Consider the following 14137-nt stretch of genomic DNA (forward strand, 5'->3'; position numbering starts at 1 on the left):
AAACAAGTTGAAGAAGAGACTAAGGGAGGACACCTTCCCCGATACTCACATCAATATTAAAACACCTTGGAAAAGGCCCAGGAAGAAGGGTGTAGTTAAGAAGGAGCAACATTAAAATGATTCAGCAACTCCTCTTCAAACCCGCTAAAGGGCAACCTGAACTTTAGTTGGGTGAAGATACACTCATAGAATGGGACAAAGTATCTATTAAATAAGTTGTAAACGCTCTTACTAACGTCAATGTATGAAACTGACCAATCAGAAGAATGAATATCTTCTATTTTAGTTATATCCACCTTCTCGACATTGTCAAAGAAAGATTGTGTTCACCAACTCGGGATCTACCCAGTGGTATAGCCCAACATCTATCGGTGATACCAAGTCTGTATGTCTCCACTTTACCATTTCTTCCTGATTTTCAAGCAAAAGGTAACGTTGGTCAGAAACTGCTTTATAATTTCTAAAGACAATATGATCTCTAAGTTTTATGTCATTAGGGTCCCGACTGTTCACCGCCCAAAAAGTGTTGTTAAAGAGGATAACTCGTCGCTCATCTCGAGCCTCTATGGTTGCTCCATATTAGTGTAAGATTCGACGAATGAGACAAGGCGGGTAACCACTTACCTGTAACCAAATTACAAGACTTCCACTCTTCATATCCTTTATAAACACTAAGAGGCCCATCACCACTTTCTGCAGAACCTCTTATGGACTCATAACTATCACTCAATACAATAAGATTGGGGTTAGGGCCATTAACTTCTAGAGATTCGACAAAAGGAACATTAGAGTTCTCATAAATTATTGATATTGGAGAATCCCCCCTATCAACTTCGTTTATGTTCTCAGGAATTTCTAAGTTATCCATGGAAAGGGTTTGAAAGTGGTATATGAGTAAAAGGTGGAGCAAAGAAACTACTTAGAGAGAAAAGAGGTTGACAATGGGGATGAACCATAAACGATAGATCCTAATAAGAAGGAAGCATGTCAAGAAACAAGAATCACCTAAACTTTGTAGAAGAAGAAGAAAAAGAAGAAAAAGAAGAAGAAAGGGTTCATAGGAAGACAACAGAGGGAACAAATATTTGTTTGAAAAGTCAAAGCAACCCTTATATGACTAGATGAACGAAACAAATCAACATTGTAGAATGAAGGTCAGTGGAAAGTGAAACATTAATGGTCCAGATGATGTTGTAAAATATAACATCGCTTAAGTGCACTCGAACGCCCTAGGTAGAAGAGTCACATCCTAACCTATAAACCTAGGGCCACATGCAAAGAAACCTCTTAAATGTCTCAATGATGAGATGAACATTTAATGAAGTTGTCTTCGGGCCTTTTCCACTTCTCAACATGGGATCATGGTTAAACGTACAAAACCTAGTTCCTTGGAAGACTTACCATGCATCACACCATATCAAGCCTTGGGGGAAATTCTTATGGGTTAACCTCATGCCCAATATGAGAAAGGTCCAAATTCATCCACTACATAAATACCACCACTTGAGCAGAAAAATGTATAATTTTAATCCGTAGCTCCCTATATCCATTTATAGAAAATTGACTTAGGTGTTAGAGTGCTAACCTTGTAGGTCCACCTTGCACAACCGCATTGGAACAGTTCACACCACCAAATCAAACAATTATGGTTCTAGAACTAAACAAGAGCATACTTAAATGGTTGAGGTTTCACAATCATATGAAATTTTATGCTAACAAAAAACTGAAATACATATCCAAATTTCACTCTTACCTAAGAAATAATAACATTCAAGTGAAATTCAATTAAAATTTTAAATTTAATTTTAAATTTAATTTTAAATTAAAATTAAAATTTCATCCTAACTTCAGAATCCCTAAAATTGAAATTAAAATTTAATTTAAAATTCAAATCAAAAAATCAAAATTTGCCCTAACTTTTAAAAAGAACAAAAAATTTGGAAGCATTCATAAAGTATAATTTTGACAGCATTCATTAGGTATAATTTTGGATTTGGATTTTTCCTAATGTTAATTTTAAACCCTGTATTCATAAATTTGTATTTGGATTTAAACAAAAATGTAAAAATAAGCGCCAATATGAAGTGAAAAGGTTTGAAATTTAGATTTCAAAAGTAACTTTCACTGCATAATACATTATGAAAGAAAGAGTTTGATTGACTGATAGAGTTGGTACGCCACATGTTCTGCTGCTTGTTGGGTGAATTAGGAATTTGAGGAAGAAAGAATACAAATTTAATGAGGAAGAGGAGGAAACAATTGAGATATTCCCACACATGGATTTCATATGAAGTAAGGGTAGGTTGTGATGAATTGGAAAATTACATGGAAAACGAAAGAAAAAAATTATTATGAATGTTTTGCGTGAAAATTTCTTGTTGAATATGGTTAAATGAAGAATATGTTTGCACTGTGTGCTTCAATTTTTAGGGTTTCATAAAATTTTTTGTTGAAGGGAAGAGAAACAATGTTCAGTATATATTTTGATGATGAGTGAAAATGTTATTGCTTTGTGCATTTTTTTTTGAACTTGTTATTGTTTGGGTCAAGTGCTTATTATGAAGCATAAGCCTAATATTATAAGACAATTGATATCCAAAAAATATTATTTGCTTACTTTTACTTCTTTTTTTTTCAAATGCATTCTCATTTTGAAAGAGAAGTGTGACTTGTTAGTTTTTTTGTTTTATTTATTGTTTTTTGTTTACTTAGTATTTCCGCATTTCACTCTGATAGTGTAACATCGGGACATCTTTTTAGTTCTTTTATATTTTCTTAAGAATTGTTGAATTTATTTCCTTATGTTAGAACTAAGTTATTTTTATAAAAGCATGTGATATTTATGTTAAGTTGACGATATCTTAGATTTCGCTGCTTAATTATATATTGAAAATGATGTTTTTCTAGGAAGGTGTGATAGCCATCTGGCCCATTTAAGAAGGAAACTTTGACACCCATATGGTGTATGGCCAACATTGATAGCTTGTCAAAGAAATCACTAGTCTTATGGTTTCTAGTCTAGCAACCGAGGCAAAAACTTCATCATAGTCCAAGTCGTGTCTCTACAAGAAATTGTTTGCTACAAGCCTGACCTTGTATTTTGATACCTCGCCCTTTGGATTTAACTTCACTTTATACAACCATCTAACATAAATTTCTTTCTTTCCTATTGGCAGAGGAGTGAGTCTCCAAGTCCTATTCTTCTCAATTGATCTTAGCTCTTCTCATATAACCTCCATCAAATGTGTCTCCTTAACTACTTCCTAAAAGCTCGTTAGTTCCATCTTATCTAATAAAGCCATGTGAACTAAGTCACCCCCAGTTGTGACTTATGAGTCTTAAAGGATTACATAGTCTCTCAATTGTAGTGGAGCTTGTCTCATTCTTTGAGGTTTTCTTCAATTATGATTTTTGCCATTGGTTGTTATTCAATATCCTCATCAAGATGTATTATTGATTTTCTTTTTGAATCGTCATTTCTATCATTCTAATTCAAGTATTAAGTCTCATCAATCTTCAAGTCTCTGCTAAGCATAATCTTTTGAGTAAGATGATTGTAAACTCTATATGCACCTGTAGAGTGATATCCAAGCAAAATAAACTTTTCACCCTTATCATCTAGTTTCTTTCTCTACACACTAGGGATATGTTTGTAGAAAATTGAGCCAAAGATTCTGAAGTGACTAACATTTGGTTTCAAGCCTGACCATGATTTTTACGAAGTGATTTCATCATGTCTCCTTATAGGACATCTATTCATGATGTAAACAGTTGTTGAGACAACTTAACTCCAAAAAGTTTGGGGCAACTTTTAGTTTTTAACATGCTTCTAGCCATGTTTAATATTGGTATATTATCCCTTTCTGCAATGTCATTGTGTTATGGAGTGTATGGTGTTACCACCTCATGAATCAACCCCTATATTTTGGAATAATCTTCCCACTCAGTAGAAGTGTACTCTCCACCCCCATCAATCCTTAGTGACTTCGGTTTCTGTTCGCTTTGCCTCTCCACTTGTGCTTTGAAGATAAGAAAAATGGCAAAGACATCACTCGTCTTCTTGATTGAGTAAATCCATATCTTCCTTGTGATATCATATATGAATGTCATAAAGTACCTGTTACCACCTAATTAATTCACTTCAAAAGGACCACAGACATCTAAGCATATTTTCTCAAGTGCTTTCATTGACTTGGTATGAACATGAGCTGCAAATGAGTTCCTAGTCTGCTTACTTGTAAGGAACTCATTACATAACTCATCAGGGATTCTACTAGCAGACAGTCCTATCATAATACCACTACTACAAATAATACATTTCATGACAAAGTTTTCACCTCACCGAACAAAAAATCGAGGTATAATGCTAAGACGTGACATGTTTTAATTTTTATAAAAATACATAACACATATTCCCTCTATTTCTAAATATAATCAAGGGAAAAAATAATTCAGGACATGCTTCGAATCTTGGCAAATGCAGTTTATGTTTTTATTTCTTTAATGGTGGTGTCTTTCTTTTTATTTTATTTTTATTTTTTAAATTAATTATTTATTCCTTCGGTTTTCTTTAACAACTGAGGGATTAGATGATCAGATTTTACTATAAAAAAACTTATTAATCATGTTTTATCATAAATCTAACTTATATGTAGTCGCTCCAAACTTGTACGCATCATTCTTTAGGATGAATTCCAAGATAGAGAAATCTTCAATGTTCTTCTATGTTGAACAAAACATTTTTTCAGCTCTTGTAATTCATCTCAACATAATGGTGTTGATGTTGTTATTGTATTTTTGAAATAACATTCCTATATTGTCAATCAAAGAAAATACACCATAATTTATTACTTTCCTCGGTTGACAATATTAAGAAATTTATTCCTAAGCCTGTTGTAAACTAAAAGCACATGTATTTTGTTTTGTTTCTTGTGAAAAATTTGTCATGAAAACATTTTCTCAAGATAATGAAATATTTGAACACATCTCCGGGATTGATTATAAGTGCAGAAAAAAAATCTCATGGTTGGAAAATATAACATATCATAAATTGGATGCATGCAATCCATTGAACTTGAAAAGAATGCGCATAAAGGGTATACAACAAAATCTGGATAACATCGAAGATTTTTTGTTCTCAAAGAATAACTTGAAAAGATTTGTTGTTCTCCAAAAATCCATTGTCAAAATCTAGATTTGATTAAACTATGTATTTTAATATTATGTGTAAACAATGTAATTTAAAAAAAAAGCTTACCCCCATTTGTTTTTTTACAGAAACCGAGAGGTATATGGCGCATTGGATGTAATATAGTTTATTGTATTTTTTATTTAAAAAGAAACACATTTTACTTCGGTTTTGAGTAATAATCAAGGGGAAATATAAGTGTGTTTATTAAGTTTCTTCATCGTCCTTAAACAAATTTTTGTAGTCCATTTAATGAGTATCAATGCTCAAGACACTTCCATTAGTGATTTGCATCTTACCTAAAAGAAATTATAAAAGCATTATGAATATTAAAAATTGATAATAAAACATTTGACATGAAAACTTTGAAACTTAAAGAAGCTTGAAAAAGTTCACTGTGATGGATTGCAAGAGCAAAAAATTATTTGGGTTCAAGATTTGTGTTCTTAAATAATCATATAATTGAATATTTATTTTATTCATCTAACATTTTTTATATCAGAAACAAATGCATGAAATATCCAACATTTGATATTCCCCAAAGTTCAATGAAACGAGGATCCAACATTTGTTCTTCCCAAAGATATCCAACATTTGTTCTTCATCGACAATGATGACGATGAATCAAATTCAAAATTTGTTATATATTTTTACTTTAGTATTCAGTGTAAGTAATGTAATATTATGTGTAAACAGTGTAGTTTGTAAACAAATTAATTTATTAATATTTTGCATAAACAATGTAATAAGTATTTAAAAAAAAATTATGGTTCCCCCGGTTTTGGCCATAAACCAAGAGGTATGTGGTGCTAGGTTTTATTTCTCTTGATCACTAGAATAATATTTGCAAGCCATTCGACAAACCTTGTTGTCCTTATGAACTTGCTTTTCAGGAGTCTTTTGATCTCCTCTTTTATTTTGAACATAACCTCTGGTGCAAACCGTCTAGGCATCTGCTTGATCGACTTCTTCCCATGCTTTATTGGCAGCTTTAGCTCTACCAAATCTCTGTTTAATCTTGGAATTTTATTATTGTCTCAAGCAAAGCAATCTTTAAATTCACGAAGTAATATAATCACCTCTAATTTTAAACTTGAGTCGATGTTGGCGCTGATATATGTCGACCTTCTACTAGTTCCATCACCCAAGTCTACTTCCTCCAACAGATCCTGGGGATGCATCTTTTTTGCTAACATGACGAGATCCTTTTTGAAGCCCAAAGGCTCATCATCATAGATGCAGTCGAGCCTCTGGCTTTTTAAGCCATCATATTATATGTCTGTTAGTCGCGGCTTTTCGATTAGTTTGGGATCAATATTGATCCTCTGCTCCATGTTGAATACCTCTAATTTGTTGGCTTCGACAACCATATGTGGTACCTCATCCTCTAAGGCCGTTTTGAATATGTTTTTAGCTACATAAGCTGAAATTCACTTTAACGAGTCTAACTCAGACATCATCGTCGAATTCATCATCCTAGCCAGTTGGCCGGATGGTTTCATAACTTCTCTCATCCATAATTTCTATGTCCCACATGAATCCATGGGTTGGGTGGAGTTTAAGAGAGTAAAATGCCTCTTCTAAAGGTATATACGCAAACCCTGCTGGTGTGCAAGGTGCTATATTAGCTAGATTCTTGTCAAAACTCCTTTTATTCACATGATTTACTTCCACCATGTAATACCCTTGATCTTCTTCCACGTTCTCCATTATTTTGTCATTCCTCCAAATCGCTATCCTTTGATGAAGTGAAGAAGGTACAACTCCCACGCCATGTATCCACTCCCGACCAAAGACCATATTATAGTTGGTCTTCGACGCGATTACCATGAAAACAGTAGGTCAGGTTATCGAGCCAACCATCACATCGACCTGGATAACGCCCATTGTCTTCCCTGTTTTTCCTTCATAATTCGAGAGCACCATATTAGTCGGCCTTAATTCAGTGTCATATTTTCTTATTTTTCTCAGTAAAAAATGGAGCATAAGGTTAACAACAACCTTTCCATCCACTAGAATCCTATTAATTGTAGTGTCTTCAACCTCCGCCCTTGTAAAAAGAGGCTTCAGGTGATTCTTCATTCCTTCGTCTGGTCTTTTAAAGAACATGTTTTATTCTTTGATGCAACCATTGTTCATTACAAAATAGAACATAGGTTTATGCCTTACCATTTCTTTTTCCTCACAATCCGCTGGTTCAGATACTTTTGTGACACAATCACACTCCCTTGGGAGCACCGATACCATATTGCATATCACATTGAAATTTTCCTCCGATCCTGAATCAAAATTATCAGTTATCAACTCATCTTCCTTATATGGTGCTTCCTCCTTTGCATTTCCCTTCGACTTGATTGGGCCGGGGGAGAACAACTGCCCTCCAACCGGTTTTTTAACATGGACACTCACTCGACTTTGGTACAGTTTGATACTACTTGATTCATCAACCTCTTTCTCAGTTTTATTTTTCTCTGAAACCTTCTCCACTGGGTTCTTAACAACAAATTCTTCCCTCTGTAGTTGCTGGGACCATAAGAGTGTTTCTCTAATACTTGAAACTTCTCTCGATACATCGGCGAATATCCCCTACCCATCTCGAAATTTCTCCACTTTTGGGGGCCAAATTTATCCTTGTCAGTAGGCCTCACCCATTTCATTTGGGGAGCATTAGATGATGGCACGTAGGTTCCAGGCTTGCCCCTCTGACGGGTTGGAAACTTCCGGTTCCTCTAGAGGATAACCCTTTTGCTAAAATTGTACTGTGGTCGGTTATTCTCCTAGTTCCTCTTTTGTTGGGCCTGTCGTGCACCCTCCACCTTGCTAGTAGCTTTCTTGTCGAACACCGCACTGCACCTCAGACACAACATCACCTTCGAACCCTTGGCTTTGCAACAATGAAGAAACTCGAGCAAGCCATCTTCATCCTTTGGGTAGAGAGACTCAATTTGATTCTCACTGCCTTCAACCGCTTCGTCTTCGACTCCCATGTCGCAATCCTCGAAATCCCCAGTGATCTCTGTGAGTGCAATATTCTATTAGATGTATTTTGTATGATGCCAAAACTAGGATAATTTAGTGTTTGTGTACATTAGACGATATCATTTGAGTCTAGTTGTGCATTTTAGCATTAGAAAGCATGACAACATGTTTGGAACTGGTTTAGAAAAGATCCATGCATCAAGAAAAGGTTTTATGCATCAAACACTCATTTTTGTTTGAAAAATAGCATACAGGTCGACACATACGCATTATAGGTCGACCTATAGAAGAAAATTTATTCTACGGGTCGACACATACGTTTTATAAGTCGGCTCATGTGCTGCAGTTTTAAAGCCTATCTGTTATGTTAGATGTGTCGCCTCTATAGGTCGGCACATAACATGTACAGGTCAACTCATTGCTTATATAGGTCGGTACATGCATCATATGTGTCGACACATGACTTGCATGGGTCGACACATACATTAAATTTCTTGAAAATTTGTATTCTTTTCCATTCCTTTTGCATTTGTTTTTCCTTATACTTGTTTACATACATATAGTTGGTATATGCATCTTTTTCTAGTAAGGTTTCTAGAGAGTAAAACCTATACGAAACCAGGATTTCAAAGCATTCTCATCATCGTCAATCTCATTTTATGCATACACACAATCAAATTACACATAGTCATTTTTTGATTGGGTTCCATCTATATTATGGTTGATAACGTCCAATTTAGGTTGATTGTATTGTAAATTGGATTGATAACTTAGAGGGTTTCAAATCAGAAAATTGAGTTGGGGTTTTTCTTTAAGATCATTTAGGGTCTGAAGATTTTGGACAATATTACACAATTCGGATCTGATCAATTGAAGTCTTTGAACAACTGGAGGTTCTTGCAAAGGAGTAGCGTGGGGCGGTGGATTGCATTGGTAAATCTTTGGTTACAACAATTATGCGTTTTGGATTCGATTGAGTGGAAGCTTTGAAGAACAAGGAGTTTCTTGCAAATAAGTAGCATGAGACGGTGAATCAAAGTGACATTGTTGGGTTACTTGATCAAGGGAAGATAAGGTGTCATAATCAACATCAAACTTAGGGTTTGTAGGTTTGGATTGCTACGTCTCTCTTGTATTCAGACATTTGTAAAGTAAGATATATTGCACTATCTCAATTTGAGTTTGAATCGAGGGTAGACGTACCCATAGCGAGGTCGATTGGGGAACTGTCTAAACAAATCCTTGTGTACTCTCTCTCTCTCTCTCCCTCTCTCTCTCTCTCTCTCTCTCTCTCTCTCTCTCTCTCTCTCACACACACACACACACACACACATACACACTCAAATTGTTTAGATATTGTTTATATTACACTTTGAAATTGGTGTTGTTTAATTGATTACAATTCCTTAGGTTACGATTGAGTTTTAAGATCAATAATACCACATAAAATTCCAAACAATATCGATTGCACACCAGGTGTTCAAAAAACTATCTAAATTGATTTTTTATTTATGAATTATCATTGGAAGTAGACCATCCTTGTTGCTTTGCATTCAACTATTGTGATTAATTGTGTTTGATCAATTTGTGATTCATTATCATACTATGATTACCATTACACATATTCAAGCTTTTTGGTAGCGGGTTGGGTTAGACAATTTTGATCTGGGATATTTACACTTGCTTCCGCGCCATAAAATTTTCAAAACTAGTTTTTGTCAAAAATTTAACTCGGGATCTATCCACCCCCTCTAGATCTAAGCCTATTGTCTAACAATCTCGACCATGTTGACCTCCTGTGGTCCAACGTAGCTAGCTTCCTCGACCTGTAGTGGGTCGGAATCTATCTTCATGGGCGGCTTGCCCTTAGAGAACTTCAATCTCCTGTCATTAAAAGCATTTTGCACAAGATCCCTGAAAAGAAAACATTGTGAAGTTTTATGCCCCAAAAAATTATGATATTTACAAAAGAAACTATTTTCTTTCTTTGTTCTAATGGTGACACTTCTTCGCCTTGTGGCACTAAAGTTTGGCCATCTGCAACTAATAAATAAAAAATCTCATCACATTTGGTCACATTGAAAGTATAGGTTTTCTTGGGGAACTTATCACTCTTTTCAGGTTCATAAGGGTTCTTACCATTCGCTGGTAAGAAGCTTACACACGTATGGGGGTCCTGGCTTCAAATCAACCAAGTCGACCTCGTTTCCTTCGACCTGGTTATATTTGACATCTGACACCAGGTAATTGTCTTCTATGTCGACGTAAGCCACCCGTTCTTTCTTACTTTTGTTTATCCTAAGCTTTCTCAGCCTTCAATCGTTTGACTTGTCGAACTCTATCTGCCAATTAGGCCATATCCCTTAGATATTGTGTATCTAACTTCTTTCTATTCGAATAATCTAAGACCCCATTGGCCATATCGACTAATTCGTGTTCAAGTGCCTGGGTAAAACACCTTGTTTTCAACATTCGAAACCTATTAAGGTAGTCATCGATTGATTCAACAAACTTTTGCTTCACACTTGACAATTGTTTCAGACTGGTCTTAGATTGACCCATATAGAATTGTTCATGGAACAATCTTTCTAAACGAGTCCAATCATTAATGGAATGCGCATAGAGGGTTGTAAACCATGTAAAATCATTTTTTATAAGAGAACTTGGGAAGTTTCCCATCCTTAAATTCTCATATTTTCTATATTCACCGCTGCAGTCAAATATCGAGCGATCTGTTTGACTGTGGACTCATTGGTATCACCAGCGAATTTGGTGAAATTAGGGACCTTCCATCCCCTAAGGAGTTCAGTTTGTAATACATACTCTGACAATGGAGATGTGTAATTTGGCCTATGCAGACCCATGTTCACACCATTATGCGCCATTATCCTTTCGACCATGGCTGTAAGGTTATTTTCTTCCACCATATTTTCTTGTTAGACCACTTGGTTTGCGTCCTGATCTTGATTAACCATTAAAAATGGCAAACGAACGACTTCTTTAGGCCTCTCTTATTCGACTATGTGAGGCATAAATTCTTGTCCCTGGTTTACTGTATTTTCTTTAAGAACTATTCCCTCGTTTCGAATCAGCCTAGCCACTTGAGGTTGTATAATAGGTTGAACTTGCGCCTGAGGGGTGCCAAAAAAATAAGCATTGTGATTCATCTGAGTTGTTAATTGTTGGTAACTCTGATTCGTATTTAGAATCAAAGGGTTAAATATAGTTCTCATTTGCTTGGTAAGCGTGTTCACCATATCATGGTTACTTTCATCCATTTGTTGTCTCATTGACATAACCTAATTATAATGAATGGACATTACTTGGGAACCGAATCCCATCCCCAATTGGGGTTGCGTGGTCCGATCAGGGTTACCTATGGTCGATACCGATGCCAATAGTGGTGAATATGCATTCATAACATTGTCAACAAATGTCGAATGGTTAGTATGCAAGTTAGCCATCATTGATATTGGCATACCATAAGGTTGTTCACACCCAAGCATATGCATTATGAAACTTGTAGCAAAAGGCCTAAAGTCGGCCATAGTTGGTCTGGGAGTCACTATGTGACTCTGTGTTATCGAAGGGGAAAATACTACCCCTTCTTGAGCCATTGACGATACATTCGTGGTTGACGACATGACCGTAGTTGACAATATGGACGTTGTGGTAGCAATAGAGGAGATTGGTTTAGTCGAACTTGCAGTGGCGATGCTTGCCCTTGCGCTATTGGATAGTTGTTCTCCATTGTTGTTTCTAGGTGTAACCATTTTCCTAATATATCTCCTCGTTGTATTTCTATTTATTTTTTTGTTATCTTACTACTCCTCAATCTCATGCACACCCACAATATGAGAAATTTCTTAAATGAATAACTTTGCAAATAATTTCTCAAAAACAAAAAAGTATACATTTTTCACACAAAAAGGGTCTCATCAGGTGTGTCAATTTGTTTACTATGAAATTTGATAAACAAAAACAAGTTTGATTTCATTCACGAAATTAAACTCGAAAAATTCCCAGGACATATTGTGTGAAAATCAATGGTTTGAAACATATTTTTTTATGTTGAAATCGAGATATAAAAAAAAACAAATGTAATTGAAATGACTGAAAATGAAGATAAAAGAAAATGAAAGATACTTGAAATAAAATTCAATGCAGTAAATGACTAAAGATAAAAGCTTTGATTTGTAAAAAATAGAATGCATATACATACATTTTTGACTCTTTTCTCATAAACACACAAATACTTTGAGTTTTACCGAATTTTTGTACAATTGCAGACCTCTAAAACTCAAAGTGAATATTACTTATATACTAATCCTAAATTAACCGTCTACAACGGTCGACTAAGCAAAATATGTCACGTCTTCGTCTCCATGCAGCCTTTGCCTTCGACATACTTCCACGTGTCCTCGATTAACTATATGATCTTATCCAATTACACCTCATTCAACTACATAGAGTAAACATCTTGGGAACTCTGAATTTCATTGTCCCCAAAACCAACAAAACTTCCTGACCTATGTGTAATTACAATTTCAACCATAATTAATACTACTTTTTAACAAATCAAATTTGCAAGTATAGAATAATTGGTGCAAATATGAAAACATATTATTAAAACAATTTTGTGCAAATATTAATCATATATTTCAGTGGTTCAAATGGTAAAGATCAACCTACTATAATTAAATAACTTAAATGATTTCCTGTTACAATTAAATAATTTAAAAAATCCTAGAAGACTGATGTAATTTTTTCTTCCAAATATAATTCTTTCAAAAAATATCAAATATTTTTTAAAAAAATTATTTTCGGAAGTCCTTCCTTTATCCTCCTGTATAAACTCTCAAACAAAATCTAAACTTACAATATTGAACATCTTCCAACCATTAATAAAGTTCTCACTATGGTGCTTGAAGAAGAAAGACAACAAAAATCTGGTTCTCCTACACCTACAATTGGTTTGGCTAAGAAACTCCATGGACTATACTACTTTGAAATAAAAGAGGTAAAGTCAAGTATTATTTCTAATTTTGTACATAATTGGAATAATGGACAAGTAACGTCTTCAACCATATTATGACATCTAAGATTAAGATATTTATCTCAAGATAAAATGAAACGTTTGAATCATCAATATGGTCTTATATCAATTCCTACCCATACCTCTTGTGATGTTTTCTATAGTTCTAGAAAAAACAAAAATTATTTTCCTTTAAGTACTTCCAATGCAAATAATGTTTTTAATTTTTATATTTAGGGGTCTTTCTCAACAAATCTAGTTCATGGGTATAAATCTTTTCTCCCTATTCTAGATTATAAAAGTATAGATATTTGGGTAACCATGTCAAATTCAAAATCTTAAAGTTGTTGGTTGTCTTAAAAGTTTTATACATATGATTAAGATACAATTTGATAAAAACATTAAATGTATCAACCAATGGACATTTTAAAGCACACTAAACTTTTCATCTTGGAAATCCAAGAATCAACATAACAATTCATGTTTTTCTGCTGGAGTTGAGAATTCCAATGTTTTTCTTTTTTACTCCATGATTTGTCCCAAGAATGTGTTAGAAAACCTGATCTCTATTGTGATAGTTATAGTGTGGCGGAGCTAGATAAAAAAAATTTGGGATGGTCGCTAACGTAAAATAAAGATTATAAATAAAATGTAAATAGTATTTTAAATAAAACATTAAAATAAATACAAAGTTAATTACTAAAAATTTAAATTACATGACTTAAAATTACCTTAAAGTAATGTTTTACGCGTTCCGAGTGACTTGAAATCGTCAATTATTAACTCTGAACTAATACTTGCATTAATCTCCCTTTCAATATATACTGTCATGCTATCTCCAAGAAACTCATCATCCATCTTGTTTCTCAACTTAGTCTTAATAATTTTCATTGCTGAAAAATACCTCTCAGTTGTGGCTGTAGAAACGGAAAGAG

This window comes from Lathyrus oleraceus, chromosome 1, assembly GCF_024323335.1.
Source record: "Lathyrus oleraceus cultivar Zhongwan6 chromosome 1, CAAS_Psat_ZW6_1.0, whole genome shotgun sequence".
NCBI lineage: Eukaryota > Viridiplantae > Streptophyta > Magnoliopsida > Fabales > Fabaceae > Lathyrus > Lathyrus oleraceus.